Raw genomic sequence first — 17,337 nt, 5'->3', positions numbered from 1 at the left:
TTGCAGAATTTTGTTTTCTACAATGTGTCTTTTTATTTGTATTCAATGCACAGGCTAAAGCGGAGGAAAGGTAAATTTGTACTTTCCACTAAAGGGTTAATTAAGTGGTCACTCAGCTCTGACCTTTTGACCGGCCCTAATCAGCTGGTGATTACTGCAGGTGTGGGTGTGCTGGGAAGAAACCAGTGCCTAGGTGCAGCTGCAGGTGAACTTTTGAACCTGTGTCTGTCTGAGGGTGAGTGGGAGGTCACTACTACTGCTCCATAATGGGTTTCTTTAGGGTTTCATCCTTGACTGTAATAGGCCCTACACACTGGCCGATTTGTTTGAAAGATATGAACGATCTCGTTCATAAATGAACGAGAACTCATTCATATCTTTCAGTGTGGAGGCTCCAGTGGTGAACGATGCGCGGCCCCGCTCTCGTTCATCGCTGGTCTCCCGTCGGCTGTGCATGCAGGCCAATATGGACGATCTCGTCCATATTTGCCTGCACTTCAATGGAGCCGCGTGACGGGGGGAGTGAAGAAACTTCACTCCCCCCCGCCGCCGGGTCGCTCGTCGGCCGTATCCGCCTCCGGGCAGCTCGGCGGCGGATCGGCCAGTGTGTAGGGCCCTTAAGGATGTTTAAATCCAGGGGTAGAAGGGCTGCAGTATTACAACAGCTATATGTAAATGAAGGGGATATAATGTGTGCAGGATTGTGGGCTCACTGAGGCTCCACCTCAGGCTGAGTGGCCATATGGTACAGCTGTTTGGTCAATGTCTCAAAGGAATAAAAATGATGGGATTGGGATTTTAAGTAAAAATAAAGATATTATAGTGGCTAACTATGTAGTGATAGAATTGGGCAGGTGTATTCTGGTGACACCTAAATATAAAAGTCATGTATTTAGGCTGGTGAATATTTATGCCACTGTTAATAGAGCAGAAAGGAAACCTTTTTTTGAGAAAATTAATTTTTTTTCTACCAGGTAAAAGCCCATTAATAGTTGTGGGGGATCTAACTTGTAAACTAAAATGCCAAACTGATTGATTAAAATTTTTCCCTGTACAATTAGTAAGTGACTTTCAATGAATTGATGTGGTAGCGGCTTGCAGGGTTACCCCTGTGCCGAATAGCTATCACACTGATAGAGGGGGGATTCATTCCAGATTAGATTATTGCTTTGTGTCCAAGGGATGGGAGGTGTGTAATTATAGTTAGAGGGGAGTAGGGTTTTCGGACCATGAATGTATTAGATGTGATTTGGGAATTAATATAAATATGCTGTGTGGGAAAGGTTTGTGGAAACTTAATATTACTGTCTTGGAGAATGAAGAAATTAAAAAAGCCTTTGTGGAACTATATAAGGTTTGGGTGGGAAAAAAAGGGGATTACCTAAATGTTGTTTTGTGGTGGGAATGGGTTAAGGGAATGTGCCAGAAATTCTTTAAAAAAGGGGATATAAATTAGCAATGAGGAAAAAACAAACTTATAAGGAATGCATTGCCCGGTTAGAGTCCCTGTATAAACTGAGGGATAATGGATTTGACATTTGCAATGAAATTAAAGATGCACGGAAGGAGTTAAATAAGATGCTTTATGAGAAAGGCAAAGACATCATATATAGAGCAAAAATAGATAAATTAGAGAAAGATGAGAAATGCACCAGATTCTTCTTTAAGAAAAGCATGGTCAAAAGGGATATGGATATACTTTTAAATGAGCAAGGTGTGGAGGTTAAAGGTGTGGAAGTGAGGGGCACTATTGTCAAATACTATGAGACCTTATATGCAGATAAAGTGAGAGATGATGGATTGGTAGAAGAGGTGTTAAATGCTGTGGAAAATAAAGTATATGAGGAGGTTAAATACTACTTTAACCATGTTGTTGTTGTTAGAGTTAATGTTAAGTAAATGACTGTATGGAAGTCAGATTTAGAAAAGCAAGTGAATATTTATTTTTAAGGACCACGCCCATATACAGGTTGAGAGACCACATTCTCTCTCCCTGGGTCAAAATGAATCAACCCAGAAACATGCCAATACAATGATTTTTATAACATACAGTTACGCCCCATTCTTATAACCCTCCCATATGATTTCATGCATCTTGAGTACAGTGTTATGCAATATTAGGACAATTGGCAAAGACAACAAAGAGATATTTAGCCAATACATCCTCGTGATGAGGCTGACGCGTGCTTTTAACCATGTGTCCTTGATTATAATAAAGAATACTATTTTCCTAATTTTCCATTGTTTAAAGTTGTGTGTGGGGGTATTCCTTATTAGGAATTAAACTGGACTTCAGATGTGCGTACGTGGACTTGATACTAGCCAACAAAGTTGTTTTGTTCCTCTTAGTGTGTATAAAGTTGATATGAATATGCTTTCTCATTTAGCTAGAAACAAAATTGATTCTCTTATGCTTTTAGACTATAATGGTGAATATGAGGTCACCTTTGATATTGTGATTATTATGTGTATGCATAATATACGTACTATCCCGTAGTACATATATATAGCTGTTAGGCCTTTAGAATGTTGCCTCTGTCACAGTATTTGACACTGGTGAATGAAATAAAACACGAGGAGGTGAAAATGGTGGTAAATGCAATGTCAAAACATAAAACACCAGGGAAAGATGGCCTACCTGTGGAGTTTTCTATATGTTTTGGGGAACAAACTGGTAATGATATCATTGATGTATGCAAATATATGTGGAAACATGCAACTCTAGCTGAAACAATGATGGAAGGTGTGGTGGTGTTAATCTTTAAAAAAGGGGATAGGAGAGACCTTAAGAATTGGAGACCGATCACATTACTAAATGTGGATTATAAAATCTTTGCAAAATTAATTTTCTTTAGGATGAGGGTTGTTATAGAGCAGGTAGTGCAGGAAGATCAGGTATGTGGAGTGCCAAATAGAGGGATGGAGGATAATTTAGTTTTATTAAGGGACATACTATGGGATTGTGAGGAGGAGGCAATCTTTGATGTTATTTTCAGTAGATTTTGAAAAAGCATACGATAGGTTATCCCCTGTCTTTCTATTCCAGGTCCTGTTTAAAATGGAGTTCCCTGTAGAATTTGTTAGTGATTAGTCTTTATGAAGGTGATGGAAGTTTCTTTTGGTTAATGGTATTTTAAGTAACATGGTCAAAGTGAGATCAGGAGTGAGGTAAGGGTGTGCCCTCTCTCCACTTGTTTTTATTTGTGCTATAGAGCCATTATTAAGTTTTAGTCAGGAAAGCAAGGTTATGAAAGGCTTCCTAGTACCAGGTAGTGGTGGAAAAGTCATCAAAGTTTTAAGCTATATGGATGACATGTGGGTTTTTTTGTGTGTGAATCAGAAAGAGCAGTCAAGAGGGCTACGATGTGCTTATCTATGTTCTGTGGGGCATCTGACATTAAAATTAATTGGCAAAAAAGTGAAATTAAATGTTTTGGGAGAGATAATGGCCCTCATTCCGAGTTGTTCGCTCGCAAGGCGATTATAGCAGAGTTACACACGCTAAGCCGCCGCCTACTGGGAGTGAATCTAAACATCTTAAATGTGCGACCGATGTATTCGCAATATTGCGATCAAAACCGAGTTAGCAGTTTCTGAGTAACTCCAGACTTACTCTGCCTGTGCGATCAATTCAGTGCTTTTCGGTCCCGGCTGACGTCATAAACACACCCAGCGTTCGCCCAAGCACTCCCACCGTTTCTCCAGACACGCCTGCGTTTTTTCCGGAAACGGTAGCGTTTCCTGCCACACGCCCCTAAAACGCCGTACATCCGCCCAGTAACACCCATTTCCTGTCAATCACAATGCGTTCTCCGGAGCGACGAAAAAGCCGTGAGTAAAATTACTTTCTTCTTAGTAAAGTTACTTGACGCATGCGCAGTGCGAACATTACGCATGCGCACTAAGAGAATTCTCACTGCGATGCGATGAAAAATACCGAGCGAACAACTCGGAATGAGGGCCAATGATTTTGTAGATGGAGAAATAAAAAAAGACTGAAGGCAGTATAAAAATATTGGGTGAAAAATTTGATAAGAACTTGAGTGGTCGAGAAAACTGGATAGATGTACAGAAGAAGATTGAGAGGAAACTGAGTTTCTGGAAGCTGAGAGAAATGTCCTTTAGTGAAAGAATTTTGGTAATTAAGGCAATTATTTTGCCACTTTTACTTTTTTTGTCAAATATTTTCCCGCCGTCTGGAATATGTTTAAGAAAGATTAATAGGGCCCTTTTTCTCTTTTTTTGGAACTCCAAAATGGAAAAATGGAAAAGGGAAATTGTTCTAAAGTCACGTCAGAAAGGGTGTTTCAAATTCCCAGATATTTAATTTTTCTCGGGTTTTAATTTTATGACAATACTAAAAAATTTTGGGAAAGGTAATATGGCAGCCTTTATGGCAAAATATGTAGCTGGAAGTATTTTTGGGAAACTAAAGTGGTGTGATTATGATTTAAGGAGGCCTGTTTCTTTTGTGTGTCCTCAGTGGTACGAAAGGATGTTGTTTTTCCTGAGGAAATTTAAACTAGAAAATGCTAGTAAAATAGAATTACAGCAAAAAAAGAAAATTAAAGCGTTCATCAGGAAAGATGAGGGGACTGTAAACATTGATCTTTTAACTCAGAAGCAGGCTGTTAAAGTGTGGGGGAACTTACAGACAGATGGAATGACTAACAAACAAAAAGACATGGTGTGGCTTAGCTTACACAGAGCCTTACCTGTCAGAGAGTGGTTAAAAGGGAGATATTTAGTAAGATCTGAAAAATGCCCTCAGGAAAGATGCTATGGGAGGGAAAATATATCTCATATATTCTGGGAATGTGGAGTAGCTCAGGGTGTGTGGAAGAGTTTGGAACCCTTGTGCAAAGAATTAACAGGGATACCTGCTATGTCATTAGAAATTGTCTTATTTGGGTTAGGGGCGTGTGGTAAAATGAAGGGAAAATTACTATGGTTATTAATTACTTGTGTGAAAGAGGTGTGGGACACAAGGAATTTGTGTATCTTTAAGAAGGAAAACTTCCAAGTAAAGGACTGTCAGTATGGTTCTCGACAAACTGTATTTTTGTTATATGTGCGATCAGAGGAAAGAAGATGGTTTAGATGATACTGAAGGCATATGGAAATCGAAAAAATGGAAACATCTGGTGGAAATATAAACTTTCTATGTAATTTGTAGGGATACGGTATTACCGGATCTTTGTACAATTTGGCTTTCGTATATTAAAAAATAAAGAACAGAATGATGACATGCTTTAAGTTCATGGTTCTGAAGGGCATTATCGAGATATGACCAGGGTAATTTGGATTGATCTTAAGCAAACCTAATGGTTTAAAAAAAAAAAAAATCTGTTCTTATCAGTTTAATATCTGATACGCCCCCTATCTGGGGCCATATATTAAATGGATTTTTAGAACAGGGAGATGGAAGAAGAGCTTGCTCTGTCCACTCCACGCATTGACCCGGTATTGCAGTACCTCCGTGACCGGTGCACCTTTCCTATTCTGTCTTCCAAAAACAGACTTTTGACAACGTCATTGCTTTTTCCTAGGGTTTGCATTTGTAGAGGTCTTGCAGCATTGCTAAACTCCTTGACTTTGGGGGATTTTGCAAGGAACAGCAACGCTTGAATACACTGTTGCAAAATTGTATTCAAGCGTTGCTGTTCCTTGCAAAATGCTACAATGGATTAATAAAAGCACCTGAAAACTACTGTGTGGAGTCTTGTTTTGTGTCTACTTCTTGTCTCCATTGAATTCCCTCCTTCTATCCAAGGCAAATTTAAATGCTGGGGGCCATGTGGATGTGAGGACTACGTAGGCCTAATTCCTGAATGCTAACTGAGTGCGAACAAACATCCCCACTTCGAAATCAATTCCTAAATTCATAACTTACTATTATCATCCTGCAGTTTGGCTTTTCGACCCTTTCTTGTTTGGAAATATATATATTTCTCTATCGTCCTAGTGGATGCTGGGGTTCCTGAAAGGACCATGGGGAATAGCGGCTCCGCAGGAGACAGGGCACAAAAGTAAAGCTTTTCCGATCAGGTGGTGTGCACTGGCTCCTCCCCCTATGACCCTCCTCCAGACTCCAGTTAGATTTTTGTGCCCGGCCGAGAAGGGTGCAATTCTAGGTGGCTCTCCTAAAGAGCTGCTTAGAGAAAGTTTAGCTTAGGTTTTTTATTTTACAGTGAGTCCTGCTGGCAACAGGATCACTGCAACGAGGGACTGAGGGGAGAAGAAGTGAACTCACCTGCGTGCAGGATGGATTGGCTTCTTGGCTACTGGACATCAGCTCCAGAGGGACGATCACAGGTACAGCCTGGATGGTCACCGGAGCCGCGCCGCCGGCCCCCTTGCAGATGCTGAAGTTAGAAGAGGTCCAGAATCGGCGGCTGAAGACTCTGACAGTCTTCTAAAGGTAGCGCACAGCACTGCAGCTGTGCGCCATTTTCCTCTCAGCACACTTCACACGCTGTCACTGAGGGTGCAGGGCGCTGGGGGGGGGGCGCCCTGGGAGGCAAATGTAAACCTATATACTGGCTAAAAATACCTCACATATAGCCCCCAGAGGCTATATGGAGATATTTAACCCCTGCCAAACTTCACTAAAGAGCGGGAGACGAGCCCGCCGGAAAAGGGGCAGGGCCTATCTCCTCAGCACACAGCGCCATTTTTTCTCTCACAGAAAGGCTGGAGAGAAGGCTCCCAGGCTCTCCCCTGCACTGCACTACAGAAACAGGGTTTAAACAGAGAGGGGGGCACTAATTGGCGATATAAATATATATATAAAGATGCTATTAGGGAGAAACACTTATATAAGGTTGTCCCTATGTAATTATAGCGTTTTTTGGTGTGTGCTGGCAAACTCTCCCTCTGTCTCTCCAAAGGGCTAGTGGGGTCCTGTCCTCTGTCAGAGCATTCCAGGTGTGTGTGCTGTGTGTCGGTACGTGTGTGTCGACATGTATGAGGACGATGTTGGAGGAGGCGGAGAAATTGCCTGTAATGGTGATGTCACTCTCTAGGGAGTCGACACCGGAATGGATGGCTTATTTAGGGAATTACGTGAAAATGTCAACACGCTGCAAGGTCGGTTGACGACATGAGACGGCCGACAAACATTTACCTCAGTCGGTCGACACAGACACAGACACGGACACTGAATCCAGTGTCGACGGTGAATAAACAAACGTATTCCTCATTAGGGCCACACGTTAAGGGCAATAAAGGAGGTGTTACATATTTCTGATACTACAAGTACCACAAAAAAGGGTATTATGTGGGAGTGAAAAAACTACCTGTAGTTTTTCCTGAATCAGATAAAATAAAATGAAGTGTGTGATGATGCGTGGGTTTACCCCGATAGCAAATATTGGCGTTATACCCTTTCCCGCCAGAAGTTAGGAAAACACCCCTTAGGGTGGATAAGGCGCTCACACGCTTATCAAGTGGCGTTACCGTCTCCAGATACGGCCGCCCTCAAGGAGCCAGCTGATAGGCAGCTGGAAAAATATCCTAAAAAGTATATACACACATACGGTGGTTATACTGCGACCAGCGATCGCCATCAGCCTGGAGATGCAGTGCTGGGTTGGCTTGGTCGAATTCCCTGACTAAAAATATTTTATTGATATAGAGCATTTAATAGGATGCATTCTATATATATGTATGCGAGATGCACAGAGGGATATTTGCACTCTGGCATCAAGATAAGTGCGTTGTCCATATCTCCCAGAAGATGTCATGGACACGACAGTGGTCAGGTGATACAGATCCCATACGGCACATGGAGTATTGCCGTATAAAGGGAAGGAGTTATTTGGGGTCGGTCCATCGGACCTGGGGGCCACGGCTACAGCTGGGAAATCCAACCTTTTTACCCCAAGTTACATCTCAGCAGAAAAAGACACTGTCTTTTCAGCCTCAATCCTTCCGTTTCCCATGTGGGCAAGCGGGCAAAAGGCCAGTCATATCTGCCCAGACATAGAGGAAAGGGAAGTAGACTGCAGCAGGCAGCCCCTTCCCAGGAAAAGAAGCCCTCCACCGCGTCTGCCAAGTCCTCAGCGTGACGCTGGGGCCGTGCAAGCGGACTCAGGTGAGGTGGGGGGGTAGTCTCAAGAGTCTCAGCGCGCAGTGGGATCACTCGCAAGTTGACCCCTAGATCGTACAAGTATTATCCCAGGGGTACAGATTGGAGAGTCGAGACATTTTTTCCTCGCAGGTTCCTGAAGCCTGCTTTACCAACGGCTCCCTCCGACAGGGAGGCAGTATTGGGAAAAAATTCACAAGCTGTATTTCCAGCAGGTGATAATCAAAGTACCCCTCCTACAACAAGGAAAAGGGTATTAGTCTTCCACACTATATTGTGGTACTGAAGCCAGACGGCTTGGTGAGACATAGTCTAAATCTGAAATCTTTGAACACTTACATAAAAAGGTTCAAATCAAGATGGAGTCACTCAGAGCAGTGATAGAGAACCGGAAAAAAGGGGACTATATGGTGTCCCTGGACATCAAGGATTACCTCCATGTCCAAATTTGCCCTTCTCAACAAGGGTACCTCTGGTTCGTGATACAGAACTGTCAATATCAGTTTCAGACGCTGCCGTTGTTTTATCCACGGCACCCCGGGCCTTTACCAAGGTAATGGCCGAAAAGATGATTCTTAAAAGAAGAAAGGCATCTTAATTATCCCTTACTTGGACGATATCCTGAAAGGGGCAAGTTTCCAGAGAACAGTTGGAGGTCGGAAAAGAACTATCTAAAGTAGTTCTACGACAGCACGAGTGGATTCTAAATATTCCAAAAATCGCAGCTGTTTTCCGATGATACGTCTGCTGTTCCTAGGAATGATTCTGGGCATAGTCCAGAAAGAGGTATTTCTCCTGGAGGGGAAAGCCAGGGAGTTATCCGACCTAGTCAGAAACCTCCTAAAACCAGGCCAAGTATCAGTGCATCAATGCACAGGAGTCCTGGGAAAAATGGTGGCTTCTTACGAAGCGATTCCATTCGGCAGATCTCACGCAAAAACTTTTCAGGGGGATTTGCGGGACGAATGGTCCGGATCGCATCTTCAGATGCATCAGCGGATAACCCTGTCTCCAAGGACAAGGGTGTCTCTTCTGTGGGGGCTGCAGAGTGCTCATCTTCTAGAGGGCAGCACATTCAGCATTCAGGACTGTGTTCTGGTGACCACGGATGCCAGTCTGAGAGGCTGGGGAACAGTCACACAGGGAAGAAATTTCCAAGGAAGTGTGGTCAAGTCTGGAGATTTCTCTCCACATGAATATACTGGAGCTAAGGGCAATTTACGATGCTCTGAGCCTAGGAAGACCTCTGCTTCAAAGTCAACCGGTGCTGATCCAGTAGGACATCATCATGGCAGTCGCCCACGTAAACAGACGGGGCGGCACAAGAAGCAGGAGGGCAATGACAGCAAGGATTCTTCGCTGGGCGAAAAATCATGTGATAACACTGTCAGCAGTGTTCATTCCGGGAGTGGACAACTAGGAAGATTTCCTCAGCATGAATGAATTCCACCCGGAAAAGTGGGAACTTCATCTGGAAGTTTCCACATGTTTGTAAACCGTTGGGAAAGACCAAAGGTGGTTATGATGGCGTCCCACATGAAGCGCCAGGTCTAGAGACCCTCAGGCAATAGCTGGGACGCTCTGGTAACACCGTGGGTGTACCAGTCGGTGTATGTGTTCCCTCCTCTGCCTTTCATACCCAGTGTATGGAGAATGATAGGAAGGAGAGGAGTAAGAACTATACTCGTGGCTCCGGTTTGGCCAAGAAGAACTTGGTACCCGGAACTTCAAGAGATACTAGAAAGGATCTTGATTCAGCAAGAATCATGTCTGTTCCATGACTTTCCGCAGCCGCGTTGACGGGTGAACGCCGGATCCTAAGGGAAAAAGGCATTCCGGAAGAGGTCATCCCTACCCTGGTCAGAGCCAGGAAGGAGGTGACCGCACAACATTATCACTGCTTAGGTGAAAATGTGTTCCATGGTGTGAGGCCAGGAAGGCTCCACGGAAGAATTTCAACTACGTTAATTCCTACATTTCCTGCAAACAGGAGTGTATATGGGTCTCAAATTGGGGTCCATTAAGGTTCAAATTTCGACCGGTCGATTTTCTTCCAGAAAGAAATTGGCTTCAGTTCCTGAAGTCCAGAAGTTGTTAAGGGAGTACTGCATATACAACCCCCTTTTGATGTCTCCAGTGGCACTGGGCGATCTCAACGTAGTTTGGGATTCCTAAAATCACATTGGTTTAAACAACTCAAATCTGTGGATTTGATATATCTCACATGGAAAGCGACCATGCTGTTGGTCCTGGCCTCGGCCAGGCGAGTGTCAGAATTGGCGGCTTTATCTCACAAAGCCATATCTGATTGTCCATTCGGACAGAGCAAAGCTGTGGACTCATCCCCAGTTTCTCCCTAAGGTGGTGTCAGCGTTTCACCTGAACCAGCTTATTGTGGTACCTGCGGCTGCTAGGGACTTGGAGGACTCCAAGTTGCTGGATGTTGTCAGGGCCCTGAAAATATAGTTTCCAGGTCGGCTGGAGTCAGGAAATCTGACTTGCTGTTTATCCTGTATGCACCCAACAAGCTGGGTGCTCCTGCTTCTAAGCAGACTATTGCTCGTTGGATTTGTAGTACAATTCAGCTTGCACATTCTGTGGCAGGCTTGCCACAGCAAAAAATATGTAAATGCCCATTCCACAAGGAAGGTGGGCTCATCTTGGGCGGCTGCCCGAGGGGTCTCGGCATTACAACTCTGCCGAGCAGCTACGTGGTCGGGGGAGAACACGTTTGTAAAATTCTACAAATTTGATACCCTGCCAAAAAGAGGACCTGGAGTTCTCTCATTCGGTGCTGCAGAGTCATCCGCACTCTCCCGCCCGTTTGGGAGCTTTGGTATAATCCCCATGGTCCTTTCAGGAACCCCAGCATCCACTAGGACGATAGAGAAAATAAGAATTTACTTACCGATAATTCTATTTCTCGGAGTCCGTAGTGGATGCTGGGCGCCCATCCCAAGTGCGGATTATTCTGCAATACTTGTACATAGTTATTGTTACAAAAATCGGGTTATTGTTGTAGGAAGCCGTCTTTCAGAGGCTCCTTTTGTTATCATACTGTTAACTGGGTTTAGATCACAAGTTGTACGGTGTGATTGGTGTGGCTGGTATGAGTCTTACCCGGGATTCAAAATTCCTCCCTTATTGTGTACGCTCGTCCGGGCACAGTACCTAACTGGAGTCTGGAGGAGGGTCATAGGGGGAGGAGCCAGTGCACACCACCTGATCGGAAAAGCTTTACTTTTGTGCCCTGTCTCCTGCGGAGCCGCTATTCCCCATGGTCCTTTCAGGAACCCCAGCATCCACTACGGACTCCGAGAAATAGAATTATCGGTAAGTAAATTCTTATTATTTTTTTTTGTGGAGGTGTCTGTCCGCGCTGGCTGCAGGAGGTGTGGATGTTTGCTGTGGAGGCAGTAAAGGAACAACCTCTGATGTATGTATATGCAGCATCTATCTCCTGGTGTTTCTCCCTCAAGTGGATGCCAGCAAGCAAGAAAGCAAAGCAAATGCAGTCTATACAGCCAAGCTCATTGTGACATCATGTGTGTCGCATAATGATGACATCACGTGTCGCATAATGATGACATCACAGAGGGTGCATCACGATGACATCACAGAGCCCTCCCTCTGTAGTGAAAAATTGAAACCTGCTAGGTTGGACGGGCTTGTTGAAATAATCCGAATTTCAAGGAAAGGTTCAACGCAACCAGGGAACCTTCCATTGAAGAATGAATGTCCCACTGCTTAATTGATGAAGTGCATAGCATTGTGTAAGTGTGATAAGCACGGAGCCAGGGACGGGCGGCAGATGTCTGGTGGGTGTGGTTGTCGGAGGCGGGCCACATGCAAATGATTGTGCATCAGCCAGCCAGCCAGCCAGCCAGCCAGAGAAAGAGAGTAAACTCACGATGCAGGAGTGAGTGAGTGAGTGAGGGAATGTGGGAGGGGGTGTGCCTGCTTGCTTGTCAGTCAGGATGTCTCCTTCTTCGTCGTCGCCACCACCGCTAAATGTCAAGTCAATCTACAGAGAGTATAGAGTGTACATGTTATGTGGGGGGGGAGGGTCATTCTCCATGATGGGTTGAGGATCCTTTTTCAGCCGTGCGCCTCCCTTGGCCCCTGTTCGGGTTATCGCTTCTCGGCCTTTTGGCTAAGACCAAGTGAGGTGGTGGAGGTCTTGCCAGAAGGTTGGTTTGTGGGGATCCTATTCCAGGGCCACTAGCTGGAGAGGAGGGATCAGGACACGTATTTTTCTGCAGTATGGCAGCTCTAGGGATCAAGAACACAATTCGGCTTGGGGTGAATGCAGATTTGAGAGATGCTATTCGTCTGAAAGACATTGCGGTGGATCTTTTGGAAGGAGTAATTGGAGTGGACATCAAGGGTGAGATCTTTTGTACACAGGACTTTCCTATACAGGGCTTATATAATGTCTCTTTCCATAATTATGTGGACTGTTTAAAAGTTTTCCAAAAACTAAAGGAAAAAGAAGGAACGCAGGATTTGGAAGGGATCACGGTTACTCTCTTGTTCTCATACCAAGAGATTCCGGTGACCGTGCACCTTTACAACCCCTTTCAAGAAATTTACCTTATTGAGCGGTTCTTACACAGGTACTGTTCTCATGTCAGGGGGGATTCAGACTAACCAATATTGTTGGTGTATTCAACGGCAAGGTCAAATTTTGTGTGAGGTTTAAGAAGTGTGAAGGTGGTATTGGGGGAATCATGCACCCTCCTGCTACTTTTACAGTGAATGGGAGCATAGGCTTCCTATATTATCCAGAGCAACCCCTTTATTGTAGGAAATGTTTTGAGTATGGCCACAAAAAGGAGGAGTGTAAGAGATTGTTTTCATGCTGCAGGAATTGCAAGAAAGAGGGGCATTATGCAGGGGACTGTCCTGAGCCTAGAACCTGCGACCTGTGTGGGCTAACGGGTCACACCTGCAGAGAGTGTTCTGGGCCTGCTGAGTATCAGTATGGGGCACAGAAGAGTGATGTGCCTGCGGTAGCCCTGAAGCTTGCAGAAGCGCCAAATGTTCAATCTGTGTTGGGTGCACAGAAACACTGTGATGGAGCGCAGGACCGGAGCATGGAGGTAACTTCGCACGTGCAGAGTCAGCCGCAGGTGTCTGTGTGGGCAGCGCTAATTGGAAGCCTGCTGGCAGCTGTGTGTGTGGCAGGTGGAAGCGCTGAGAGTCAGTGTGTGAGCGCAGTGTCTGTTCAGTGCAGCGCTGTGAGTAGAAGCCCTGTTGTGCACATCATTCGGGAGGAGGACACTGGCAGCAGCTCTGGCAGCCTCACGCCGGGTGGCAGGGTGCTGATGATTGCCAGCCCAGAGATAATGTCAGAATCGGCATCTGAAGCCTTTTAATGGAGCAGAGAGAACCTGTCAGATGACTCTGAGGCTTTCCAGCTGGTGCGTAAGAGTGGGGAACAGGAGGGTGCAGGTACCTGTAAGAAGCCACGTATTGCAGGTGCTGAGTCTGATAATGTGCAAGATCTTGCTATGGACCTGAGCACTAGCTCTATGCGGTCCCCCCTAGACAGAATCTAAGTGCCGTTTTTTTAGGAGGAGGAGGCGACAGAGTCGATGGAGGTATCTCAATCCGGTGGACCTGGATGAGGGGGACTTTAAGATTCCGAACTAGTTATGCCACATGGTTCCTATCCTTCGGCCAGCCATACCTTGGTTATAGGATCTTCAAATTCCAGACCCATTAAGAATGTGGCTAGGAGGTTCTGGATGAATTATGGTCTTATGGGGGTGATATTATTTGTGTACAGGAGGGGCTTTTGAGGGGCCCTTGAAGAAAAAAAAAGAGGGTAATTTTGAGAATTGCGTATGGTCTGGGACTAAGTGTAACATAAATGATGGGGTGGGTATACTTATTTGGAATAGGGAGGTGGTGGTGGAAAAGGTTATTGAAATTGAAGTGGGGTGCTGTATTATGTTAATATTGTGCTATAAAGGATGGAGGTTCAGAATTATGAATATTTATGCCCCAGTAGATAAAAATGACAGGAAGGAGTTGTTTGAGAAAGTTAAGTTGTTTATACCAGGAAGAATTCCTCTTGTTTTAGTTGGTGATTTTAATTGTGTCATTAATAAGGGAATTGGTTTTGGGGTAGGGGTCAGTCAGAGGGACATTACTGGGAATTTGTTAAAGCAATTGTTAAGTGATGTTGTGGATGTATGTAAGATAAGGCGGTCGCCAGTGATGTATTGGGCGGATAGTGGGGGGTCTGCTTCCAGGATGGATTATGTTTTTATTTCTAAGGGTTTGAGTGGGAGTGGGTATAAGCAGAGAAGAGTTGGGTTTTCAGACCATGAATATGTAGAGTTTGTTATGGAAGGAAAGTCGGATGTGAGGTATGGGTGTGGGGTGTGGAAGTTGAATAGTAGTTTGTTAGAAGAAGAATAAGTGAAAAGAGCGTTTAAGAGTATGTATGAGAGGTGTGTATGTAGGAAGAGTGAGTTTGAGAATATATTATGTTTGTGGGATTGGGTGAAAAAGAGAGTGAAAGTATTTTTCAAGAGATGGGGATGTAGATTGGCTCAGAAGAGTGTATGAGGATGCTAATAAGAGGTTGCAATATTTGTATCATGTGAGGGATTTGGGTGTGGATGTGTGTGATGAGATTAGGCATGAAAGAGAAGTTATAAAGAAATATATATATGCGAAAGGAAGAGAGTGTTCGAGGTTTTACTTTAAGTAAGTGTGTCAGGGTGTTAAAGATATGAATATTGTGATTGGGAAAGATGAGAGAGGTGAGTGGTAATGATATGATGGGTGTGATTGAGGATTTTTACAGAGAATTGTATAAGAGGAGAGAATGTGATGATAGTATGGTGAGTGAAGTGTTAAGTGTTTTGAGTGGTAAGGTTAGAGAGGATGAGAAGGATTGTTTGATGTGTGATATTAGTGTGGAAGAGGTGAGGAAGGTTCTGATGTCTGCTGCGAGGAACAAAACTGCTGGGATGGATGGTTTGTCTGTGGAATTCTATGTAACCTTTTGGGAAGAAATTCAAAAGGATCTTATGCAGGTTTATGGGTATATGTGGGAGAATGGTTGTGTGAGTGGGTCTATGCGTGAAGGAGTCATTGTGTTAATTCATAAAAAGGGAGATAGGGAGAGACTGGGCAATTGGAGACCAATAATGTTGCTGAATGTGGACTATAAATTATATGCGAAGGTGATTGCGGATAGACTGAGGAATGTTGTGGATTAAGTGGTTGGTGGGGAACAAGTGTGTGCTGTGCCTGGGAGGAGAATGGGGAATAATTTGGTGTTATTGAGGGTTGTATGAGGAGAAGGAAGAGATGTATGGTGTTAGCACAACATTTTGAGAAGGCGTATGATAGGTTTTCGCATGAGTTTATGTTTAATGTGTTAGTGAGAATGGGTTTTCCTCGTATGTTTGTGGAGAGGATTAGAAGTTTGTATGCAGGTGCTGGGAGTAGTGTGTTAGTGAATGGTAATGTGAGTGGAAGGATCACGGTTGAATCGGGTGTTAGGCAAGGGTGTCCATTATATCCTGTGTTATTTATATGTGTGATTGAGCCTTTGTTGAGAATGATTGTGAGGGATAAGGTGGTGAGGTTTTTTTTCATTCCTGGAAGTGGGGGTAAGGTGTTCAAAGTGATGGGGTACATGGATGATGAAACGCTTGTGTGTGAGAATGTTGCGGCACTGTCTAGGGCAAAATCGTTGATTGGTTTCTTTTGTAGTGTGTCCACTTTTAAAGTTAATTGGGATAAGAGTAAATGATAGTGTAAGGATAGAGGGAGTGGAATGTGTGGAAGGGGGGTTAATAGTGCTTTGGGTTAAGTTTGAGAGTGATTTCAAAGGGATAGAGTTGGGATGAGTGTGGGGAAAAGATTGTTAGGAAATTTAATTTTTGGAAGCTGCATGAGTTGTCTATGACAGGAAAGGTGTTGGTAATTAAGAGTGTGATTTTACCGTTGTTGTTTGTGTCTTGTGTGTTTCCAATAAGTGCGAGGAATTTGCAGAAGATACATAGATTGCTGTTTTTGTTTGTTTGGGGATGTAATATGGAGAGGATGAAGAGAGAGAATGTGATGAAAGCTAGAGGTAAGGGTGGGATTGATTTTCCGAATATTGAAGTGTTTTTTTTGGGAAATGGAATTGTGTCTGTAACAAGGATGTTTGAGAGTGACAGTAAAGCAGCGTGTATGATGAAGTATATGGGTGGATGGATGTTGTGTGGTCTGGGGTGGTGTAGGAGAGATTTGAGGAAGCCTGTGGCCTCAATTTGCCCAGGTTGGTATTGTATGATTGAGAAGTTTATTAGAAAGTTTGGTTTGAGTGGGATTAGAATGATTGATTTTAAGGAAAAACAGAAAGGGATGAAGATGTTGAAAGATAGAGAGAGTATGTGTAATATTGATTGTCTGAATGTTGTGGAGGTGAAAGAAGTATGGAAGAATATGAGTGTGAAAGGTATGACTAATCGTCAGAGAGATATTGTGTGGATGGTAATGCATGGGATTTTGCCAGTGCGTGAGGTGCAGAAGAAGCGTGATTTGGTACGGGTGGATACATGTCAGATAGAGGGGTGAGGTGGGAGTGAGTCTATTTTGCATTTTTTTTGGAATTGTAAGTTTGCTAGGAAAGTGTGAAAGGGTGTGGGTGGTGTATGTAAGGAAGTGGCAGGTATTGATATGATGACATGGAAGGTTGTAAAGTTTCGATTAGGTGCAAGTGGTAGAGTGCAAGCATGATTGTTATGGTTAATTATGGCAAGTGTGAAAGAGGTGTTGTGGGACGCTAGGAATTTGTGTGTGTATAGAAAGGAGGAGTTGTCTGTGAGGGATTGTGTAAGAATGGTGCTTGGTAATTTGTATGTGTGTTTCTTGTATGATTGTAAAACTGGTGGTGGATGCTCGGAGGCAGAAGGGTATTGGAAAACCAAGAAGTGGAAACATGTGGTTAGTTATTAAAGTGTGAGGTTTTCTTTGTGGGTTTATGCAGTTGTAGAGTGCTTTTTTAGGTTGTGGGATTATGTGGATTTGTGACATGTAACAAGTCGATTGTAATTATTATGTTTATGTAATGTGTACTTTTTCTTGTTCATAAACCAAGATGATGAGCAGATTTCATGGTTTGGGTTCGGTTGAGAGATGACTGTCCATTGGATAGTAGTGATGCCTGAAATCTAACCTGAATGGATTAAAAAAACAAAAAAACCTGCTCAAGGGAAACACATGGTGGAGTACCT

General features: G+C 43.9%; 1 non-coding gene across 1 annotated transcript; it reads left to right on the top strand.

Moving 5' to 3' along the window:
- The first annotated feature begins 5,304 nt into the window (after nt 1-5,304).
- Nucleotides 5,305-5,497, top strand: LOC134899737 (U2 spliceosomal RNA). The gene has a single exon (XR_010173353.1). It is a non-coding gene; the product is annotated as a U2 spliceosomal RNA (small nuclear RNA).
- Nucleotides 5,498-17,337: the final 11,840 nt, after the last annotated feature.

This window comes from Pseudophryne corroboree, chromosome 3, assembly GCF_028390025.1.
Source record: "Pseudophryne corroboree isolate aPseCor3 chromosome 3, aPseCor3.hap2, whole genome shotgun sequence".
Taxonomy (NCBI): Eukaryota; Metazoa; Chordata; class Amphibia; order Anura; family Myobatrachidae; genus Pseudophryne; species Pseudophryne corroboree.
Note: the sequence above shows the minus strand (reverse complement) of the source record. Positions and strands in the feature narration are given on the sequence as shown.